Here is a 21356-nt window from a genome sequence, read left to right as displayed (position 1 = left end):
TTTTGCATGTGACACTGTTTAATCATTTAATTGTCCTACTTTAGTGGCCTACTTTTGATTATTTCAGGGCATTGTAGGAAGGTAGGATCTGACTGCATAGATACCCCCACTTTTTTTCCTGGTGTTTTGCTGGTTTTTGACTAGTCTGACTGGGATCCTGCTACACAGGACCCCAGTCTATCTGCTTTCTCCCTTAAATTGCAATGCATGTACTTTAGGTGCACTCCAGATTGGATACTGGGGTACCCTTATCAGTCCCTAGTATATGGTACACCATGTACCCAGGGCATAGGTACCCCAGAGGCCTTCCATGGGCTGAAGCATGTATTATGCCACCCCTGAGAGGCCATTCAAATTGACACAACAAGCCTGCAACAGCAGACTGTGTAAACAGGTGGTTGCACCACTTACTTAAGATATAGGTTCACTATATCTATCTAAATCACTACACTTTAAAATCTATCAGTTACCCCTATGGCAGGCCTTTACAATCCTGAAGGCAGGGTGCTGGGTTTTACGTGAGAGGGTGTCCCTGCATGAGCAAAGCTCCTCTGCAGCCTTCGGAGACCATTCTCCGGGGTTGTCTGTGACGCAGCCAGATATATATGTTTAAGTGCATTATAACCTCGCGGTAAATGCTAACTTTAAAATGGCTGCTTAGAAACATGTCGTGTTTGGTGTCAGACATCTTGGAATCATACCTCCCACACCAGTAACTGGTGTGGGAGGTGAGATTCCACCCTTCCAAAGGGACCAATGTGGGTCACCGGTCTACCTGGTACCAGCTTTCTCGACCTGGGCAGCACAAAAATGACGCTGCCAGCCACACACATGATTCTGTTCTCTTGCTGCTGAGCCAAGCTTGACCAGAGGAAGGCATGACAATAGGCATCCTGTCACAGGGAGGTATGACCACCTCACAGACAGGGTTTAGTGTATAGGGGCTGGGTGGGTGCACTCTGAGAGTGCCAGAAAGTCTGCACTGGGGGCACATTTGGTGTCCTTGTGCATAGTCCAGCTCAACCAGTTCTGGGAGTCATTTGCTCCTGCTCTGGCACGAAACTGGACAAAGGACATGGGTATAGCCACCCTTCTGCTCTGACCCTCCCCTAGGAGGGTCCACAGAATCTTTCCAACCCTCTACCATGGGTATAAAGTGGGTTACCTGACTACAGGACTTTAGATTTTACCTGGACAAGATGCTGCTAAGAAGAAACCAAGCACTTTGACTGCCTGCACGATGCTGGACGAATGAAGAATCTCCCTTGGAGTAAAGGAGTTACTCCCCTGCAAAAGCAGGCACCTAAATGCATCTGACCGGTTTGTTTCTCCTGAGCTCCTGAGGACGCCAAAGATTTCAGCAACACAAGAGGTGGGTTCCCGAAGGTCCCTGAGGTTTATCTGCTTTCTCAGCAATTCTGAGACCAGTATCCCTCATGGGGACCGTGCAACCCGAACGCCTGTGCACTGCATACTTTTGCAGTTGCATTTGCTCAGTGACAATTCCTAAGCTTGTGCATTGGACTCCGTGTAGTCCTGACGCCGAGCAGTATTTGCACCAAAGATTTTCAGCCTCCACTCCTCGAGTGTTCTGTGGGCTGGTACTTTGCAAACTTGCTTGAGGTCTCCTCGCGATCCCTGGTCTGTTGGCCTGTGAGTCCTTTCAAGGGTCACCTTGTTTATTCTTGGGCTTATCTGGTTGCTCCAGATGTGCCCTGACTCTCCATCTCTTGGAGAGTTCCCTGGACCTTGCTGGTCCACACCGTAACCTGTTTCCTCTGACCGCGTGGGTTGCATTTGCCAAGGCTTGTTGGTGCACCAGCAGGACATTGACCTCTCAGTTCTTGACATCCTTCATGGGACAGCTCACCCCCGGACTCTGGTTGTCCTCGACATCTCCTGGTCCCTGTGGCTTCAGAGTCAAGCAACCCTTCTTCACTCCTGAAGCACTCAACATCGGTGGGCATTCGACTACCGAGCCCCTGGTCTCCTGAAGTGACTCAGACTCTGTCCCCTTTGCTTTCAGGTTCTTCTCACCTCAAATACAGGCTTGAATTCCACTGGACATCCTTCCCTCTCCTGGTAGCAGGACTTCTTTGCAGCTCTCCAGTGAAAATGACGAAGGTTTCCAACAGCACTTGACCCCTATGCACCCGGCTCCTCTGGAATAGGTAGCACGAGTACTTCGGTACTCACTGGTGGTTTGGCCTTAGAACCTCCTAAGTTCCAAAGGGTTTGCTCGAAGTCCTCTCAGAAGTGTCCTTAACTTGTAAATTTACAACTGTGACTTTCCCATAGAGTTGTACGGAGCACGCGTTCGTGTCACTCCTCTGGGTGGTTCCTTGGGGTTCCAGCAATTCTACGTGCTCTAGGAACTGTGTCTAGTCAAGTCATTATTGTTATACCATTTTTTTAGTATATGGTTCAGTCTCCCCCTGGAACCCGCTGTGTATTGTGCTATTTACGAATGTTCTATTGATTTAGTATTGTGTACTTTGTGCCCTAGTCTCGTATAGAGACTAGTAGAGAGTGTTATATTAATAAATACATATTTTTATATCAACACTGTGTGGTTCTCCTTTCATTTAAATCAACAACAGAAGAGGAAGGGTAATAACACGACTAGTCCCCTCAAGGGAAAGACTACAGAACAACGAAGTCAGTGTAATGTAAACAAGGCGCCTTTCATCAAAAAGGCACGGGTCTCCAGGTTCGGAACCAACCAATATGTTGTTGGGTGGGACGCAGACCTATGAAGATGATACAAATTATGTATAAAGCCCTCACTCACCAACCTGGTTGGTGACATGCTTCATCATCGGGCTCCACTGGGTATGGCCGAGTGCCATCCCAGTGTGCTGCAACGCCAGGTTACTGCGGAGCGGGGTTTTTTTTGTGAAGTGACAGTGAATTTAAAATTTCCAATTAAGTCAAAAAGGATAATTTAATAGTTTTGCTAATTGGAAGAATTAAAAAGGAGTGAGGGTCAAAAAATAAAAGACCTGGTTCACTCCATGGCGGTCAACATGTTTCTGCCTTAATGTGTGTTCAACAGGCTTTCGTCAGGACCAGAGTGGAAGTGCAAAAGCCCCGGTGGTATGAACGCGCTAAGGTTCACCCTACCGTGGGCTACTGTGTGAAAAACATATACAGTGCAAAATCCGCCAAGTGATACCGTGGTGGAGAGAAACGAGTTTATTCTGTAATAAGGAAAGACACACAAACACAAGACAAAACAAAAAATAATTGTAAATGTGAGTGGTCAACTCGTAATAAAGCGCCACAAAGTCAGGCTCAAACATGGTGCTCAGATGAGGCCGTGCCAATAATAAGTACCTCAGGTGCAGTAATTGTGAAGACAGTGCACCTAAGATTAACCGGCTACCGGTGTCAGGGAAGTGAAGTAGGACTTCACCTGAATAGCGTGACTAGTACTGTATATCGGAACATCCGTGAAACATAGACGCTATGTGAGAGTCAAAAGCAAATATGGACCGGGATACGACTTAGCGTGGCCCGTGTGTAATTCCTGGTAGACCAGAAATGCAGGGAGAATAGAGAAAGGATCTTACTGTGAGGCAAGAACGTTCGTAACCTCAGGGATCCCGGGGTGGGGGTGAGAGCAATATGGCACACCCTAAAAAGGAGAAAGAAAGAAGAGGGAGAAGGAACGGCCACGGGCGGCTGAGTATCACGCACGCTAACCGTAAAAGACTGAAACAACAAAGAAAAGGGAGGGTGTGTGTTCACTTACGCCCTCGCTGCTCGGCACCCGTTTGGAACCTGCAATGCCTCAAGCCACCGGGTCCAGAAAGTGAGGAGCCCTGGCGCGGGGCACGTATAAAGGAAGTTGAGATTAACTCGATAGGTAGGCAGTGAAAAGTAAACAGTGCGATGATAGGGCAGACCGTCCTATGCTGTACTGTGATTGGTTGGACACCAGCCAATGAAATCCAGGGAGAGAGAACAAATCGTCCGGGGATACTCGACGACTCGTTTTAGGAAAAAAATAGTTGCCAGAAACTTTATTAGGCGTGGGAAAAACAAACGCGGGGCTCACAAGGGTCACTGGGACCGTGAACCTTACCAAAGGGAACATACAAAAGGGAGCACAGACTGGAAAGCTATGGAACGTGAATTAGGTGCTCCATTGTCACAGAAAAGCCAGTAGAAAAGGGGGACAAAATGTGCAAGTCTCTCTGCAAAACATACTGATGTATTGAAGAATTACAGGGCTCAGCACCTGGGATAAAGTAATCCAGCTCGGTCAGGTACACAGAAGTGTGGAATGTGTACTCGGTGGGTATAAAGTGGAACCACACCAAATGACTGAATATAGTCAAACCAAGTTCAGATAAAAGTTACAGCAGAACGTGGATGGTGATAGCTCGCTATAATTGATACAGTCACCAGTAGATACTTATAGTATGGTGACCCAGGGTATATTGTCATTAAGACCCACGAGGTTAGTTCCCAAACGGTACACCCATCTTTGTTCCTTTTCAAAAAGGATTTTTTGAGTGTTTTTGCGTGCTGTGATCTCCTCAATGACAGTCCAGTTTAAGTCATTCGTGGTGTGGTTGACAGACAAGAAATGTTCACTAAGTTTGGTAGTGATACGCTTGCACCTAATATTGCTCCGATGTTCGCAAATTCGGAGTTTCACTTTTCTAGTGGTCATCCCTACATATCGTAGACCACACGGGCAAGTAATTAGATAGATGACATTCGACGTGTTGCAGTTGGTATGTCCTCTTTGGGTCCAGACCCTGCCTGGTTCCAGATTCAAACTGGTTGTGTGAGAAGTCAAGTGACATATGCTGCAATCCGAGCAAGGGAAATGTCCCGTAATCTTTGGAAGACCCCAAGTCTCTGTAATAGATCTTTGAATGGTGTTAGGTTGTGTAATGGGGCGTGTCTGTACCAGGCCACTGCACAGGCTCTGTGCTCGTTGTGGGAGCCGGCCTCGTGGCGTGGTCCTGTTTCCCCGCGCTAAGCCGCACGAGGTCCCATGCACATCAGGGCTCCTCCATTTTGGATTATACGTCACTCCACGTGACCACCTGCATGACCCTGCTCTACCCGGCCTCGGTCCCAGCGAGGCCCGCCATCCAGGCGCCAACCCCTGGCTCGGGGGATACCACGTGGGCCCTTCCCACTCCCGGCGGAGGGCAGTATCGATGGGACCCCCAAACGTCCTTCCACACCTAGGCGTGATCACCCCACAGCTCTCTGGGGCCTGGCGCCTCTCCTGCTGGGCGTCTGGCCGCTCCCTACCCGGCCTCTCCGCCCCCCCCGGGCGCAAGGGTCCGGACATCAAAGGGCTCCCGTCCTATATCTGGGGCGACCCGACAACAGGGCAGGAGTTGTATCCTGGAGTCAAGAGCCCTGCTGATCGGATCGCGGCTGACCCTACGGAAGAAGACTCACCCTGAACCCACCACTTGAGCCCTGCTGACGACGTCGTGGCTCCCCCGTGCTTAAAGACCCTCACGAACCTTTGGGGCCCTGCTGACGCTGTCGCGGCCCGACCTTGTTGAACATTACCATCAGAGCCCAGCTGACCTCGTCGCGGCTCGACCGAAGCGGACCTACCACCGGAGCCCTGCTGACTGTGTCGCGGCTCGACCGAAGCGGAACTACCACCCGAGCCCTGCAGACGCCGTCGCGGCTCTCCACGTCCGAGCTGCTCCGAGACCAGCACTCAAGGTCTGGCGCCGAGCCCTCCCGTACCTGGCTGGTACTAAGACTGTCCCGCTACCCTACCCTTCTAACGAACATTGAGACTCTGATAGGATCCCTCGATCCCACTGTAACTATTGAACGAATTACCGCTGATAAAGAACCAAGTCCTGCAACTGATATTGAGTCCTGTGTGGTGGTGTTACTGGGCCTGGTACGATCATAGGAGAAAGACCTCCCCGAGGGGGCTTCTCAGCGGCGCTCGGCTGTAACTTTGCGGTAGGAAGGTGCCCCAGAATAGTCTTCCCGACTACCCGGTGGACCTCCCTCCAACATTTGGTGGCCAGCGACGGGATCCGAGCCAGACGCAATCGTACAGGCAAGTAACGCACCCACTACCTGACCAGACGGGAAAAGAAAAAGGGAACCATGGATGGCCAAGAAGCAACCGTGGCCGCAACCTTCCAGTTGGAGAAACTGGAGGAATACACCCACAAAGAACTCAAACAATTCTGCAAGGACAAAGGGATCCCAACCACAGGATTGGGCACCAAGGAGGAAATGCAGAAAGCCCTGAAAGCCTGGGCAGAACCCGAGACCCCTCCACTCCGAGCCGAAGGGACCTCGGCCCGGGACGGAAACCTGCCAACCACGACCCCGACAGAGGGGGAGCGAACCGTCCCAGACACCGGCCTTTCCCACGAAGAAATACGAGAACGGGAAAGGGTCCGGACACACGAAATGGACCTCGCCCGACTCCGGCTGGACGGTGAGCTCCTACTGGCGGAGAAGAAGATAGCCTTGGAGCAACTACGGCTGCAAGAGGAAATCGAGGAAAAGAAAAGGCATCGGGAACTAGAAGAGAGACGGCTGACCCTCGAGCACGAGAGGAGCCTTAAAGAACTCGAACTAAAAGCTAAAACTGGGGAGACCAGCAACCCCGGAGCCCGGGACACTCTACCCCTGACCGAGACAAAGGTTCACATCCCCAAGGATGTCGTCAAGGAGTACTATAAAAATGACGACATCCAGCAATGGTTCCGAGCGTACGAAGTAGCCATGACCTCCCATCGGGTACCCCGGAAGGATTGGGGTGCCGGCCTATGGGGGAGGTTCCTCAGCGAGGGCCGGGATACCCTGCTGCAACTCCCCGATGCGGTGATGACCTCATACGACCACATGAAAGAAGCCCTACTCACACGCTACGGACTATCAGCCGAGATGTACCGGCAACGCTTCCGGGACTGCAAGAAGCTCCCCGGGACCACATGGGTCGAATACGTGGACTTCTTCAGCCGAGCGTTGGAAGGATGGATAAAAGGAAGCAAGGTCACCTCGTATAATGAACTGTTCGACCTCATTGTCTGGGAGCACCTCGCCAACAACTGCTTCGTGGAACTAAGGCAACACCTCCTGGACAGTAAACTGACCGAGCCCCGGAAGCTCGCCGCTGAAGCGGACCGATGGGTCAACACCCGGGTCCCCCGGAACCCCGTGGGGGACTACACACGGAGTACCATGGGACCTCCCCGCCAGCGAAGCGGAGGAGGGGGGTCCCACCGCAGCCGAGAATTCCCCGCCGGGCCGCCCAGAAGCCCGCCACGAGGTCAAGCAACCAACCACACTTCCCCGACCCAGGGCCGAAGGGGGACCCCTATCGCGCGGCCTGGACCCCGACCGACAGTGACCTGCTTCGGCTGTCAGCAGACCGGCCACTATGCAAGTGACCCGGCATGCCCCGTGAACCGACGGAACGGGACCGCTGGGCCCCCTCCCCGACAAATAGCAGCCGCAGCCTTGGGGCAGGGAGAGGACGAGGAGGAAAACCACGACGACGGGTCCCCCGAGTGGGAACCAGCGGCCATGTCGCTTGTATGCCTGGGCTCCCGAGAAATGGTGCCTCGAGCCGCCATCCCCAGCAACACCCAGAAGTACCAACAGTGGGTCACCATCAACGGGCGACGGGCCGAGGCCCTCCGGGACACCGGGGCCAGTGTGACCGCTGTCCGCTGCCATCTGGTGACCCCCGAACAAATCCTGCCGCATGTCCTATGCCCTGTCCGGACCGCAGACAACACCGAGAGCATGTGCCGGATGGCCAGAATTCCCTTCGAGTGGGGAGGAGTGTCCGTCACCCTAAAAGTAACTGTCCGCGACGACGCCCCGGTGGACTGCCTCCTGGGGAACGACCTCGAGAGCTCACCCTGGGCACAGGTGGAACGCCGAGAGCATCTGGGGATGCTAGGACTACCCGAGTGGGCCTGCGCCACCACTCGGTCCATGACCGCCCAACCAGCCGCTGCCCCGGCCCCCGACAAGCCGACGGGCCCCGAACTATCCACCTCCTCCGGCACGGAGGAACCTGACGAAGAGGCCGGGCCATCCGAACTTTCTCCCAACGAGACCGCCCCCCTCAGCGAGATCCCCGAGCTGGCCCAGTGGCGCCACGACGGGGGCCCCACCCGCGAACAATTCCAGCAAGAGCAGAAGGCCTGCCCGTCCCTCGAGGGGGCCCGACAGCAAGCGGCCGCCCAAGCTGCGGGGAACCCCACGGGAACCCACTGGGTCTATTGGGACAATGACTTATTGTATAGTGAGCAGAAAGTCGCCGAACTAGGGGCCGGCCGGGTGCTGGTGGTCCCCCTCCGATTTCGAGAGTTCCTCCTGAACCTGGCACATGACGTGCCCCTCGCCGGACATCTCGGGCGGGACAAGACCTACAGCCGCCTCGTGACCCATTTCTATTGGCCCCGAATGAGAAGAGACGTGGACCAGCACTGCCGGTCCTGCCCGACCTGCCAAGCTAGCGGGAAGACTGGGGGGCGAGTGAAGGCCCCCCTACAACCGTTTCCAGCCGTCCACACCCCGTTCGAACGAGTGGGAATCGACATCGTGGGGCCCCTCGACCCCCGAACCACCCTGGGCCACCGCTTCATCCTGGTACTGGTTGACCACGCCACCCGGTACCCGGAGGCCGTCCCCCTCCGAACTGTGACAGCTCCAGTGGTGGGCCGGGCCCTGATGGGCATCTTCTCCAGGGTGGGGTTCCCCCGAGAAGTGGTGAGCGACAGGGGTACGAACTTTATCTCGAAGTACATGAGATCCCTCTGGCAACAATGTGGGGTCACATATAAATTCACCACCCCTTACCACCCCCAGGGGAATGGACTGGTCGAGCGGTTCAACCGAACCCTGAAGGGGATGATCAAGGGCCTGGAAGAGCCCCTCAGGAGGAGATGGGATGTCCTGCTGCCCTGCCTCCTATTCGCCTATCGGGAGGTACCACAGAAGTCCCTGGGCTTCAGCCCCTTCGAACTATTGTATGGGCACCCTGTCCGAGGGCCCCTCAGCCTGGTCAAGGAGGGCTGGGAGGCGAACGTCCAAAATGCCCCCCCCGACGTCTACCGGTACCTCCTGACCCTGCGGAACCAGACTCGGAAGTTACGGGCCCTGGCAGAAGCCAACCTCGAAGCCAGTCAAGAGGACATGAAACGCTGGTATGACGAAAATGCCTCAGCCATCGAGTTCGAGCCGGGCCAACAAGTCTGGGTCATGTCACCCGTGGACCCCTGCGCCCTGCAGGACAAGTGGACCGGGCCCTTCAAGGTAGTGGAGAGGAAGAGCCCCGTCACCTACCTAGTCGACCTGGAGTCCCCGAGGAACCCCCTCCGGGTCCTGCACGCCAACCGGCTCAAGCCCCACTTTGCCCGAACTGAACTAAGCCTGCTGCTGGCTACCGACGATGGGGGTGAAAGTGACTCCGAGCCCCTACCAGACCTCCTGGGGTCCTCGGGCCAAGACGGCTCCTTGGAGGGCGTCCGCCTCTCCGCCACCCTGACCCCAGAACAGCGCCATGATTGCCAGAAGCTGCTGCAACCCTTCGCTGCCCTCTTCTCCTTCACGCCCGGGGTGACCCCCTGGTGCATCCACGACATGGACACGGGGGACAGCCCCCCTGTACGACACCGCGCTTATAGGGTGCCTGACCGAGTCCGAGCCTGTATAAAGACCGAGGTCGCCAAGATGCTTGCCCTCGGAGTCATCGAGCCTTCCGACAGTCCGTGGGCCAGCCCGGTAGTCTTGGTGCCGAAGGCCGCCGCCCCCGGCACGGCCCCCGAACTCAGATTTTGTGTCGACTACCAGGGCCTGAACGCAGTCACCAAGACCGATGCCCACCCCTTGCCACGAGCCGACGAGCTGATCGATCGCTTAGGGGCCGCCCGCTACCTAAGCACCTTTGATCTCACCGCTGGGTACTGGCAGATAAAGCTCACTCCCGGCGCCCAAGAACGATCAGCCTTCTCTACCCCCGATGGCCACTACCACTTTCGGGTAATGCCCTTCGGCATGAAGAACGCCCCAGCGACCTTTCAGCGGCTAGTAAACAAGGTCCTGGCCGGACTAGAAGCCTTCAGCGCGGCCTACCTCGATGACATTGCTGTCTTCAGCGACCACTGGGTCGCGCACCTAGGACACCTTGGGGAAGTCCTGGCCGCCCTTCAAAGAGCCGGGCTCACCATTAAGGCCAGTAAATGCCAGATCGGTCAAGGATCTGTGACCTATCTGGGTCACCAGGTGGGGAGTGGCCAGGTGGCGCCCCTCCAGTTAAAAGTCGACGCCATCCAGGCGTGGGAGCCTCCCGCAACCCAAACCGCTGTCCGGGCCTTCCTAGGCCTCACAGGCTACTACCGTCGATTCATCAAGGATTATGGCAGCATTGTGGGCCCTCTTACGGAACTCACTTCAAAGAAACAGCCCAAGGCGGTGCACTGGATGCCCCGCTGTCAGACCACGTTTGATGCTCTCAAGGCGGCCATGTGCGCTGCCCCTGTGCTACAGGCCCCCGACTACAGCAAGGAATTTGTAGTCCAGACCGATGCTTCAGAGTACGGGGTCGGGGCGGTCCTCTCCCAGCTGGACACCAAGGGCCTCGACCGACCGGTGGCCTTTATCAGCCGCCGACTGCTGCCGCGAGAACAGAGGTGGAGCACCATCGAGCGGGAGGCCTTCGCTGTGGTATGGGCTCTCAAGAAGCTCCGGCCCTACCTTTTCGGCCTCCACTTCAGGGTCCAGACTGACCACCGGCCCTTGCGGTGGCTCATGCAAATGTGGGGCGAGAACCCAAAGCTGTTACGCTGGTCCATCTCGCTGCAAGGGATGGACTTCACTGTAGAACACCGGCCCGCCAACGACCACGCCAATGCTGACGGCCTGTCCCGATTCTTCCGCCTCGGCGAGGAGAACCCCCAAGGAGATGGGTGACTCTCCCTGCCTTCAGCTGGGGGGGACGCGTGTGGGAGCCGGCCTCGTGGCGTGGTCCTGTTTCCCCGCGCTAAGCCGCACGAGGTCCCATGCACATCGGGGCTCCTCCATTTTGGATTATACGTCACTCCACGTGACCACCTGCATGACCCTGCTCTACCCGGCCTCGGTCCCAGCGAGGCCCGCCATCCAGGCGCCAACCCCTGGCTCGGGGGATACCACGTGGGCCCTTCCCACTCCCGGCGGAGGGCAGTATCGATGGGACCCCCAACCGTCCTTCCACACCTAGGCGTGATCACCCCACAGCTCTCTGGGGCCTGGCGCCTCTCCTGCTGGGCGTCTGGCCGCTCCCTACCCGGCCTCTCCGCCCCCCCCGGGCGCAAGGGTCCGGACATCAAAGGGCTCCCGTCCTATATCTGGGGCGACCCGACAACAGGGCAGGAGTTGTATCCTGGAGTCAAGAGCCCTGCTGATCGGATCGCGGCTGACCCTACGGAAGAAGACTCACCCTGAACCCACCACTTGAGCCCTGCTGACGACGTCGTGGCTCCCCCGTGCTTAAAGACCCTCACGAACCTTTGGGGCCCTGCTGACGCTGTCGCGGCCCGACCTTGTTGAACATTACCATCAGAGCCCAGCTGACCTCGTCGCGGCTCGACCGAAGCGGACCTACCACCGGAGCCCTGCTGACTGTGTCGCGGCTCGACCGAAGCGGAACTACCACCCGAGCCCTGCAGACGCCGTCGCGGCTCTCCACGTCCGAGCCGCTCCGAGACCAGCACTCAAGGTCTGGTGCCGAGCCCTCCCGTACCTGGCTGGTACTAAAACTGTCCCGCTACCCTACCCTTCTAACGAACATTGAGACTCTGATCCCACTGTAACTATTGAACGAATTACCGCTGATAAAGAACCAAGTCCTGCAACTGATGTTGAGTCCTGTGTGGTGGTGTTACTGGGCCTGGTACGATCATAGGAGAAAGACCTCCCCGAGGGGGCTTCTCAGCGGCGCTCGGCTGTAACTTTGCGGTAGGAAGGTGCCCCGGAATAGTCTTCCCGACTACCCGGTGGACCTCCCTCCAACACTCGTTTAAAGGAGAACAGCGGTTTTTCCCATCTCCGATTATTGCTGTTGATAATGCGCCAATGTTTGGTGATTGCTTTTTTCATGACATTGGACAGGGTACTGTAAGTAGTGACGCATGTAAGTGGTATGGGCATAGCGTCTTTGACAAAGTCCTCCAGAAGAACTTCTCTGGGTTGATTTCTTGCCCGTTTATAGCTTCTGGAAAGAAGGGGAAGGGGATACCCTCTAGCTGTCAGTTTGGAAGTCAGGTCACTAGATTGGTTCCTAAAGTCAACCAGAGAGGTGCAATTCCGCCGAAGACGGAGGAATTGCCCATAAGGTAGGTTCTCCCTCAGTGAACGAGGATGGAAGCTCGTAAAATCAAGAAGGTTATTTCTGGAGGTAGGTTTGTAGTATGTCTTAGTGTAGAGAGATCCGAGTTTTTTTGTGATTAGAACATCAAGAATTACTACTTCAAAATGGTCGTAAGTATACGTGAATCTCAAGTTGGGGTCCAAGGTGTTGACCCAATGAAAAAAGGTTTCAAGGGCGTTGGTATCGCCTTGCCAGATAAGGAGCACATCATCTATATATCGTCTCCATAGACCTATGGAGGATAGATGTGGATTGGAATCAGGGAGAATGAATTTTTGTTCGAAATCGTACACATACAATTCCGCCACACTCGGAGCAAAGGTACTCCCCATGGAAGTACCCGTGGATTGTAGATATAGATGTCCCTGATATTCCAAAAAGTTCTTTTTCAAGGCCAGGGTGGCACATTGGATAATAAAGTCCTTAGTCGTTCTGTATTCCCAAGGATGGGAATCGAGGGATTCCCCCAGGACCCTGATGGTCTCATCCTGGGGGATGCTCGTGTACAGGCTTTCAATGTCCAACGTGACCAAGATCGTATCCTCTGAGCATTTGATGTTGTTCAGTAGCTTCAGCAGGTCCTTAGTATCTTTAAGATACGTAGATGATTGTTGGACCAGTGGCTTTAAGAAATGGTCACAGAACCGTGATAGTGGTTCAAGGAGAGAGCCAATCCCTGACACAATGGGGCGCCCGGGAGGAGGGAGTCTGCCCTTATGGATCTTGGGAAGTGTGTAGAAGTATGGAATAGTACCCTTGCTCTCGGTAAGGAATCGTGCTTCTGGCCTGGTGATAATGCCTTGTGTCAGTGCTTCTTCGACTATTCTCTCGATCTGGTTTTTCAGATCATTAGAGGGGTCGCTGGAGAGAGGTGTGTAATTCTTGCGATCACTGAGAAGTCTCCGACACTCGTGATCGTAGTCGACAGTATTCATTAGAACTACTGCTCCACCCTTATCTGCTGGTTTTATGGTGAGATTGGAATCCTGGCGTAGAGAGTTAATGGCTCTGAATTCATCGGCTCTGAGATTTTTGAAATTAGAGGGGATATCCATATTCTCAATCTCTGTGAAAACTGCACGTTCAAAGGTTGTAATTTCCACTGGTATAGTATGTGGAGGAGGGGTAAACGTAGATTTGGGTCGAAGAGGTGTGTCACCTACATCAGAATCTACTACCTCTGGGGTATGTTCTTCAAAAAAAGCTTTAAGTTTTAATTTTCTGGAAAATGCAGAGAGTTCACAATGGAGACGGAATTTATCGGGACGGGCTGATGGAACAAAACCCAATCCCTTTTCTAGTATTGTCGTCTCATGAGTAGTGAGTATCTTATCAGATAAGTTGACTATTAAGCTGTCGAGGTGCTTGGGCCTGCGGTCATTTGATCCTGTTGTTGTTTGCTCCTGGTGTGGTGGCCCACTGGGTCGTCTTGTACCCAGTGGACTCTTTGATTGGGCCCTCTCCGCCGCCCTTTGCCCCTTTGGCCTCTCTCTAAAAAAGGGGGCTGTGTAAAGTGGTTATGTGGATACATCGGAGCCGTGTAGGCAGAGTTCCAGCCCATTTGTGGGTTGAATGGGTAGTGGAACTGCATCGGGTGTGTCCCCATGACACCCTGTTGAGGAGGGAAATTAAACCAAGACGGTTGATTGAAGGGGGGGCGTGTTTTTCCCCTTTGTCTACCTCTCCTTGCCTGTCTGAAACTGTTGTTGCTCGAGCCACTACTGTTAGATGAGTCATCATCAGAGCCATAAGTATTGGTCTCGGTTCTGCGCAATGCAACAAAAGAGGGGTCTGCATAAGGATAGATTTTGTTGAATTCAAACTTTTTAAGGTCTTTCTGAAATTGGTTCACCTTACTTTGGGTTACATTTTCTTTATATTCATTAATATCTTTATTGAGTTCATCTAGCCGTTTCTTAAACCCCGTTAGGGTGGCCTTGAATTGTGTCTCTGTTTGGGTGATTTCTATCATGATTGCTTCTGATAGTCGGACTGCCGTTTTTATGATCAAGACAAGCCAGTCTCGGGTGCAGTGCCATGCAATCATAGCCCATTCTTTTCTGAAGGTGGCATCCTCCAGGAAGATACGGGAAGCATTAGTGACTAATAAGCCCCTAGGGGCTGTATTGGTCCTTAGATATTCAGTTAGGATTGTTCCGTGTAATATGGTGCGTATACGATTTTTCTTTAGTTCTGAGAGTTGTTCCCATTCGCTGGCATATGTGACCATCTGTGAAATAGCGGGGTCTGCAAATAGAGAAGGACGTGCTAGAATAGCATCGACCTCAGAGTCAGAGAAAGTGAGACCGAGAGTGGCCATATTGTCAGTCACCGGGAAAAAATATATAGTTAGATAGAAAAGGCCCCCTAAGTCTCAGGGAGGGCAAGTAAGCTCTCACAGCTGTGCGCTGCCGAAATGTAAATCAACAACAGAAGAGGAAGGGTAATAACACGACTAGTCCCCTCAATGGAAAGACTACAGAACAACGAAGTCAGTGTAATGTAAACAAGGCACCTTTCATCAAAAAGGCACGGGTCTCCAGGTTCGGAACCAACCAATATGTTGTTGGGTGGGACGCAGACCTATGAAGATGATACAAATTATGTATAAAGCCCTCACTCACCAACCTGGTTGGTGGCATGCTTCATCATCGGGCTCCACTGGGTATGGCCGAGTGCCATCCCAGTGTGCTGCAACGCCAGGTTACTGCGGAGCGGGTTTTTTTTTTGTGAAGTGACAGTGAATTTAAAATTTCCAATTAAGTCAAAAAGGATAATTTAATAGTTTTGCTAATTGGAAGAATTAAAAAGGAGTGAGGGTCAAAAAATAAAAGACCTGGTTCACTCCATGGCGGTCAACATGTTTCTGCCTTAATGTGTGTTCAACAGGCTTTCGTCAGGACCAGAGTGGAAGTGCAAAGCCCCGGTGGTATGAACACGCTAAGGTTCACCCTACCGTGGGCTACTGTGTGAAAAATATATACAGTGCAAAATCCGCCAAGTGATACCGTGGTGGAGAGAAACGAGTTTATTCTGTAATAAGGAAAGACACACAAACACAAGACAAAACAAAAAATAATTGTAAATGTGAGTGGTTAACTCGTAATAAAGCGCCACAAAGTCAGGCTCGAACATGGTGCTCAGATGAGGCCGTGCCAATAATAAGTACCTCAGGTGCAGTAATTGTGAAGACAGTGCACCTAAGATTAACCGGCTACCGGTGTCAGGGAAGTGACGTAGGACTTCACCTGAATAGCGTGACTAGTACTGTATATCGGAAAATCCGTGAAACATAGACGCTATGTGAGAGTCAAAAGCAAATATGGACCGGGATACGACTTAGCGTGGCCCGTGTGTAATTCCTGGTAGACCAGAAATGCAGGGAGAATAGAGAAAGGATCTTACTGTGAGGCAAGAACGTTCATAGCCTCAGCGATCCCGGGGTGGGGGTGAGAGCAATATGGCACACCCTAAAACAGGAGAAAGAAAGAAGAGCGAGAAGGAACGGCCACGGGCGGCTGAGTATCACGCACGCTAACCGTAAAAGACTGAAACAACAAAGAAAAGGGAGGGTGTGTGTTCACTTACGCCCTCGCTGCTCGGCACCCGTTTGGAACCTGCAATGCCTCAAGCCACCGGGTCCAGAAAGTGAGGAGCCCTGGCGCGGGGCACGTATAAAGGAAGTTGAGATTAACTCGATAGGTAGGCAGTGAAAAGTAAACAGTGCGATGATAGGGCAGACCGTCCTATGCTGTACTGTGATTGGTTGGACACCAGCCAATGAAATCCAGGGAGAGAGAACAAATCGTCCGGGGATACTCGACGACTCGTTTTAGGAAAAAAATAGTTGCCAGAAACTTTATTAGGCGTGGGAAAAACAAACGCGGGGCTCACAAGGGTCACTGGGACCGTGAACCTTACCAAAGGGAACATACAAAAGGGAGCACAGACGGGAAAGCTATGGAACGTGAATTAGGTGCTCCATTGTCACAGAAAAGCCAGTAGAAAAGGGGGACAAAATGTGCAAGTCTCTCTGCAAAACATACTGATGTATTGAAGAATTACAGGGCTCAGCACCTGGGATAAAGTAATCCAGCTCAGTCAGGTACACAGAAGTGTGGAATGTGTACTCGGTGGGTATAAAGTGGAACCACACCAAATGACTGAATATAGTCAAACCAAGTTCAGATAAAAGTTACAGCAGAACGTGGATGGTGATAGCTCGCTATAATTGATACAGTCACCAGTAGATACTTATAGTATGGTGACCCAGGGTATATTGTCATTAAGACCCACGAGGTTAGTTCCCAAACGGTACACCCATCTTTGTTCCTTTTCAAAAAGGATTTTTTGAGTGTTTTTGCGTGCTGTGATCTCCTCAATGACAGTCCAGTTTAAGTCATTCGTGGTGTGGTTGACAGACAAGAAATGTTCACTAAGTTTGGTAGTGATACACTTGCACCTAATATTGCTCCGATGTTCACAAATTCGGAGTTTCACTTTTCTAGTGGTCATCCCTACATATCGTAGACCACACGGGCAAGTAATTAGATAGATGACATTCGACGTGTTGCAGTTGGTATGTCCTCTTTGGGTCCAGACCCTGCCTGGTTCCAGATTCAAACTGGTTGTGTGAGAAGTCAAGTGACATATGCTGCAATCCGAGCAAGGGAAATGTCCCGTAATCTTTGGAAGACCCCACGTCTCTGTAATAGATCTTTGAATGGTGTTAGGTTGTGTAATGGGGCGTGTCTGTACCAGGCTACTGCGCAGGCTCTGTGCTCGTTTAAAGGAGAACAGCGGTTTTTCCCATCTCCGATTATTGCTGTTGATAATGCGCCAATGTTTGGTGATGGCTTTTTTCATGACATTGGACAGGGTACTGTAAGTAGTGACGCATGTAAGTGGTATGGGCATAGCGTCTTTGACAAAGTCCTCCAGAAGAACTTCTCTGGGTTGATTTCTTGCCCGTTTATAGCTTCTGGAAAGAAGGGGAAGGGGATACCCTCTAGCTGTCAGTTTGGAAGTCAGGTCACTAGATTGGTTTCTAAAGTCAACCAGAGAGGTGCAATTCCGCCGAAGACGGAGGAATTGCCCATAAGGTAGGTTCTGCCTCAGTGTACGAGGATGGAAGCTCGTAAAATCAAGAAGGTTATTTCTGGAGGTAGGTTTGTAGTATGTCTTAGTGTAGAGAGATCCGAGTTTTTTTGTGATTAGAACATCAAGAAATACTACTTCAAAATGGTCGTAAGTATACGTGAATCTCAAGTTGGGGTCCAAGGTGTTGACCCAATGAAAAAAGGTTTCAAGGGCGTTGGTATCGCCTTGCCAGATAAGGAGCACATCATCTATATATCGTCTCCATAGACCTATGGAGGATAGATGTGGATTGGAATCAGGGAGAATGAATTTTTGTTCGAAATCGTGCACATACAATCCCGCCACACTCGGAGCAAAGGTACTCCCCATGGAAGTACCCGTGGATTGTAGATATAGATGTCTCTGATATTCAAAAAAGTTCTTTTTCAAGGCCAGGGTGGCACATTGGATAATAAAGTCCTTAGTCGTTCTGTATTCCCAAGGATGGGAATCGAGGGATTCCCCCAGGACCCTGATGGTCTCATCCTGGGGGATGCTCGTGTACAGGCTTTCAATGTCCAACGTGACCAAGATCGTATCCTCTGAGCATTTGATGTTGTTCAGTAGCTTCAGCAGGTCCTTAGTATCTTTAAGATACGTAGATGATTGTTGGACCAGTGGCTTTAAGAAATGGTCACAGAACCGTGATAGTGGTTCAAGGAGAGAGCCAATCCCTGACACAATGGGGCGCCCGGGAGGAGGGAGTCTGCCCTTATGGATCTTGGGAAGTGTGTAGAAGTATGGAATAGTACCCTTGCTCTCGGTAAGGAATCGTGCTTCTGGCCTGGTGATAATGCCTTGTGTCAGTGCTTCTTCGACTATTCTCTCAATCTGGTTTTTCAGATCATTAGAGGGGTCGCTGGAGAGAGGTGTGTAATTCTTGCGATCACTGGGAAGTCTCCGACACTCGTGATCGTAGTCGACAGTATTCATTAGAACTACTGCTCCACCCTTATCTGCTGGTTTTATGGTGAGATTGGAATCCTGGCATAGAGAGTTAATGGCTCTGAATTCATCGGCTCTGAGATTTTTGAAATTAGAGGGGATATCCATATTCTCAATCTCTGTGAAAACTGCACGTTCAAAGGTTGTAATTTCCACTGGTATAGTATGTGGAGGAGGGGTAAACGTAGATTTGGGTCGAAGAGGTGTGTCACCTACATCAGAATCTACTACCTCTGGGGTATGTTCTTCAAAAAAAGCTTTAAGTTTTAATTTTCTGGAAAATGCAGAGAGTTCACAATGGAGACGGAATTTATCGGGACGGGCTGATGGAACAAAACCCAATCCCTTTTCTAGTATTGTCGTCTCATGAGTAGTGAGTATCTTATCAGATAAGTTGACTATTAAGCTGTCGAGGTGCTTGGGCCTGCGGTCATTTGATCCTGTTGTTGTTTGCTCCTGGTGTGGTGGCCCACTGGGTCGTCTTGTACCCAGTGGACTCTTTGATTGGGCCCTCTCCGCCGCCCTTTGCCCCTTTGGCCTCTCTCTAAAAAAGGGGGCTGTGTAAAGTGGTTATGTGGATACATCGGAGCCGTGTAGGCAGAGTTCCAGCCCATTTGTGGGTTGAATGGGTAGTGGAACTGCATCGGGTGTGTCCCCATGACACCCTGTTGAGGAGGGAAATTAAACCAAGACGGTTGATTGAAGGGGGGGCGTGTTTTTCCCCTTTGTCTACCTCTCCTTGCCTGTCTGAAACTGTTGTTGCTCGAGCCACTACTGTTAGATGAGTCATCATCAGAGCCATAAGTATTGGTCTCGGTTCTGCGCAATGCAACAAAAGAGGGGTCTGCATAAGGATAGATTTTGTTGAATTCAAACTTTTTAAGGTCTTTCTGAAATTGGTTCACCTTACTTTGGGTTAAATTTTCTTTATATTCATTAATATCTTTATTGAGTTCATCTAGCCGTTTCTTAAACCCCGTTAGGGTGGCCTTGAATTGTGTCTCTGTTTGGGTGATTTCTATCATGATTGCTTCTGATAGTCGGACTGCCGTTTTTATGATCAAGACAAGCCAGTCTCGGGTGCAGTGCCATGCAATCATAGCCCATTCTTTTCTGAAGGTGGCATCCTCCAGGAAGATACGGGGAGCATTAGTGACTAATAAGCCCCTAGGGGCTGTATTGGTCCTTAGATATTCAGTTAGGATTGTTCCGTGTAATATGGTGCGTATACGATTTTTCTTTAGTTCTGAGAGTTGTTCCCATTCGCTGGCATATGTGACCGTCTGTGAAATAGCGGGGTCTGCAAATAGAGAAGGACGTGCTAGAATAGCATCGACCTCAGAGTCAGAGAAAGTGAGACCGAGAGTGGCCATATTGTCAGTCACCGGGAAAAAATATATAGTTAGATAGAAAAGGCCCCCTAAGTCTCAGGGAGGGCAAGTAAGCTCTCACAGCTGTGCGCTGTCACTTCACAAAAAAAAACCCGCTCCGCAGTAACCTGGCGTTGCAGCACACTGGGATGGCACTCGGCCATACCCAGTGGAGCCCGATGATGAAGCATGTCACCAACCAGGTTGGTGAGTGGGGGCTTTATACATAATTTGTATCATCTTCATAGCTCTCCTTTCATTTAGTCATTTAGGAGGTGATATTCTGGTAAAACAAGCTGCTTTACATTCCTTCAAGATTAAGCCTGAAGGCTGCTCTCCATAGCTACCACTAGGTTAGCTTTCAATAAGGTTATCTTTGATCTCGTACATCATAGAGGTCGTGTGGACTGGTACAAGGTGCTCACTTTAATTAGTGGACAGGATATACCAGGCCACCTTCTCACAAGCATGACATATCAACACATTGAACATGCCAGTTAGGTTAGTGTGAGATAATGTAGTTGTTATGAGTGCAACAATTTTAGAGGAGAAAGGAGAGGTCACTTGATATGATCATGATATTTGGTGAAGAAGCAAAGAATCTGATGTGAAGCCTTGGTTCTGTTTCTGTTCATCAGCATGCAACTATCTGAATCTCAGTATTTCCCTTTCTTTCACCATCAATGTTTCTTGCTGTGGTAAATGGTAAATAAATGTTTATTGTTTTAGTTAATTATAACCATAACAGTTTGCCAACTGTGTAAAAAAAAGATGAACAATAAAATGTTGTCATTTTCCCTAAACACCATAAAAGCATTATATTCTCAGTTAATAATATTTAAGTGTATACAAGAGTATGTAGCATACAATTAATGGGTTCTAAGCATTAATTAATCTGTGTTCCACTGTACAATCAAAAGGTTACATTCCAGGCTTAAATCTAAATTGACAAACGATTTCTCTCATGTTCTGAATAACGTTGAGTTTTTAGCATTTTGGGCAATAGCTAAATGATCTGTTTTTAATGCCCGCTCGTGACAGTTAAGGAACTTTATCAATTGACAGTTCATTATGGTATCAGTGGGGTCCAGACCTGCTACTATAGCAGATCTGCAGTTTCTTGCTGTGCCTCTGCCCTAGTCTGCTCCCCAGGAGTAAAATATTGGATCATGGGAGCGGCAAGATGGCCCCCTAATGATTCATCTCATTGCATCCTTGGATGTGATGAGGACTCAAGAGCTCCTTGGGCTCATGCCACATATTCACCAGCATGTGTGAAATCCACCAAAAGAGCAGGGGTTGATGTTTGTTCCACTTAATGACATGGTCAACATCTACACATAAAATATCTACTGTGCATATCAACCACTAGAGCGAGAACACCCTCAAAGGGCAACTGTGCCAAGAGATGCAGTGTTTGAATGGGATGGTAGCATCTATGATGGGCTGAGGGCAGTGCTAATGTGGATTGAATTGGTGGGTGCTAAATATTCTAGAAAAAGCGTGGATCGAGCAATGTG

General features: G+C 51.1%; 1 protein-coding gene across 7 annotated transcripts in view; it reads left to right on the top strand.

The window, feature by feature from the left end:
* LCP2 (lymphocyte cytosolic protein 2) overlaps positions 1-21356 on the top strand; it is a 581277-nt gene that overhangs the window by 554333 nt on the left and 5588 nt on the right. The gene's annotated exons all lie outside the window — the stretch shown is intronic.

Source organism: Triturus cristatus, chromosome 7 (genome assembly GCF_964204655.1).
Source record: "Triturus cristatus chromosome 7, aTriCri1.1, whole genome shotgun sequence".
Classification (NCBI taxonomy): Eukaryota; Metazoa; Chordata; class Amphibia; order Caudata; family Salamandridae; genus Triturus; species Triturus cristatus.
Note: the sequence above shows the minus strand (reverse complement) of the source record. Positions and strands in the feature narration are given on the sequence as shown.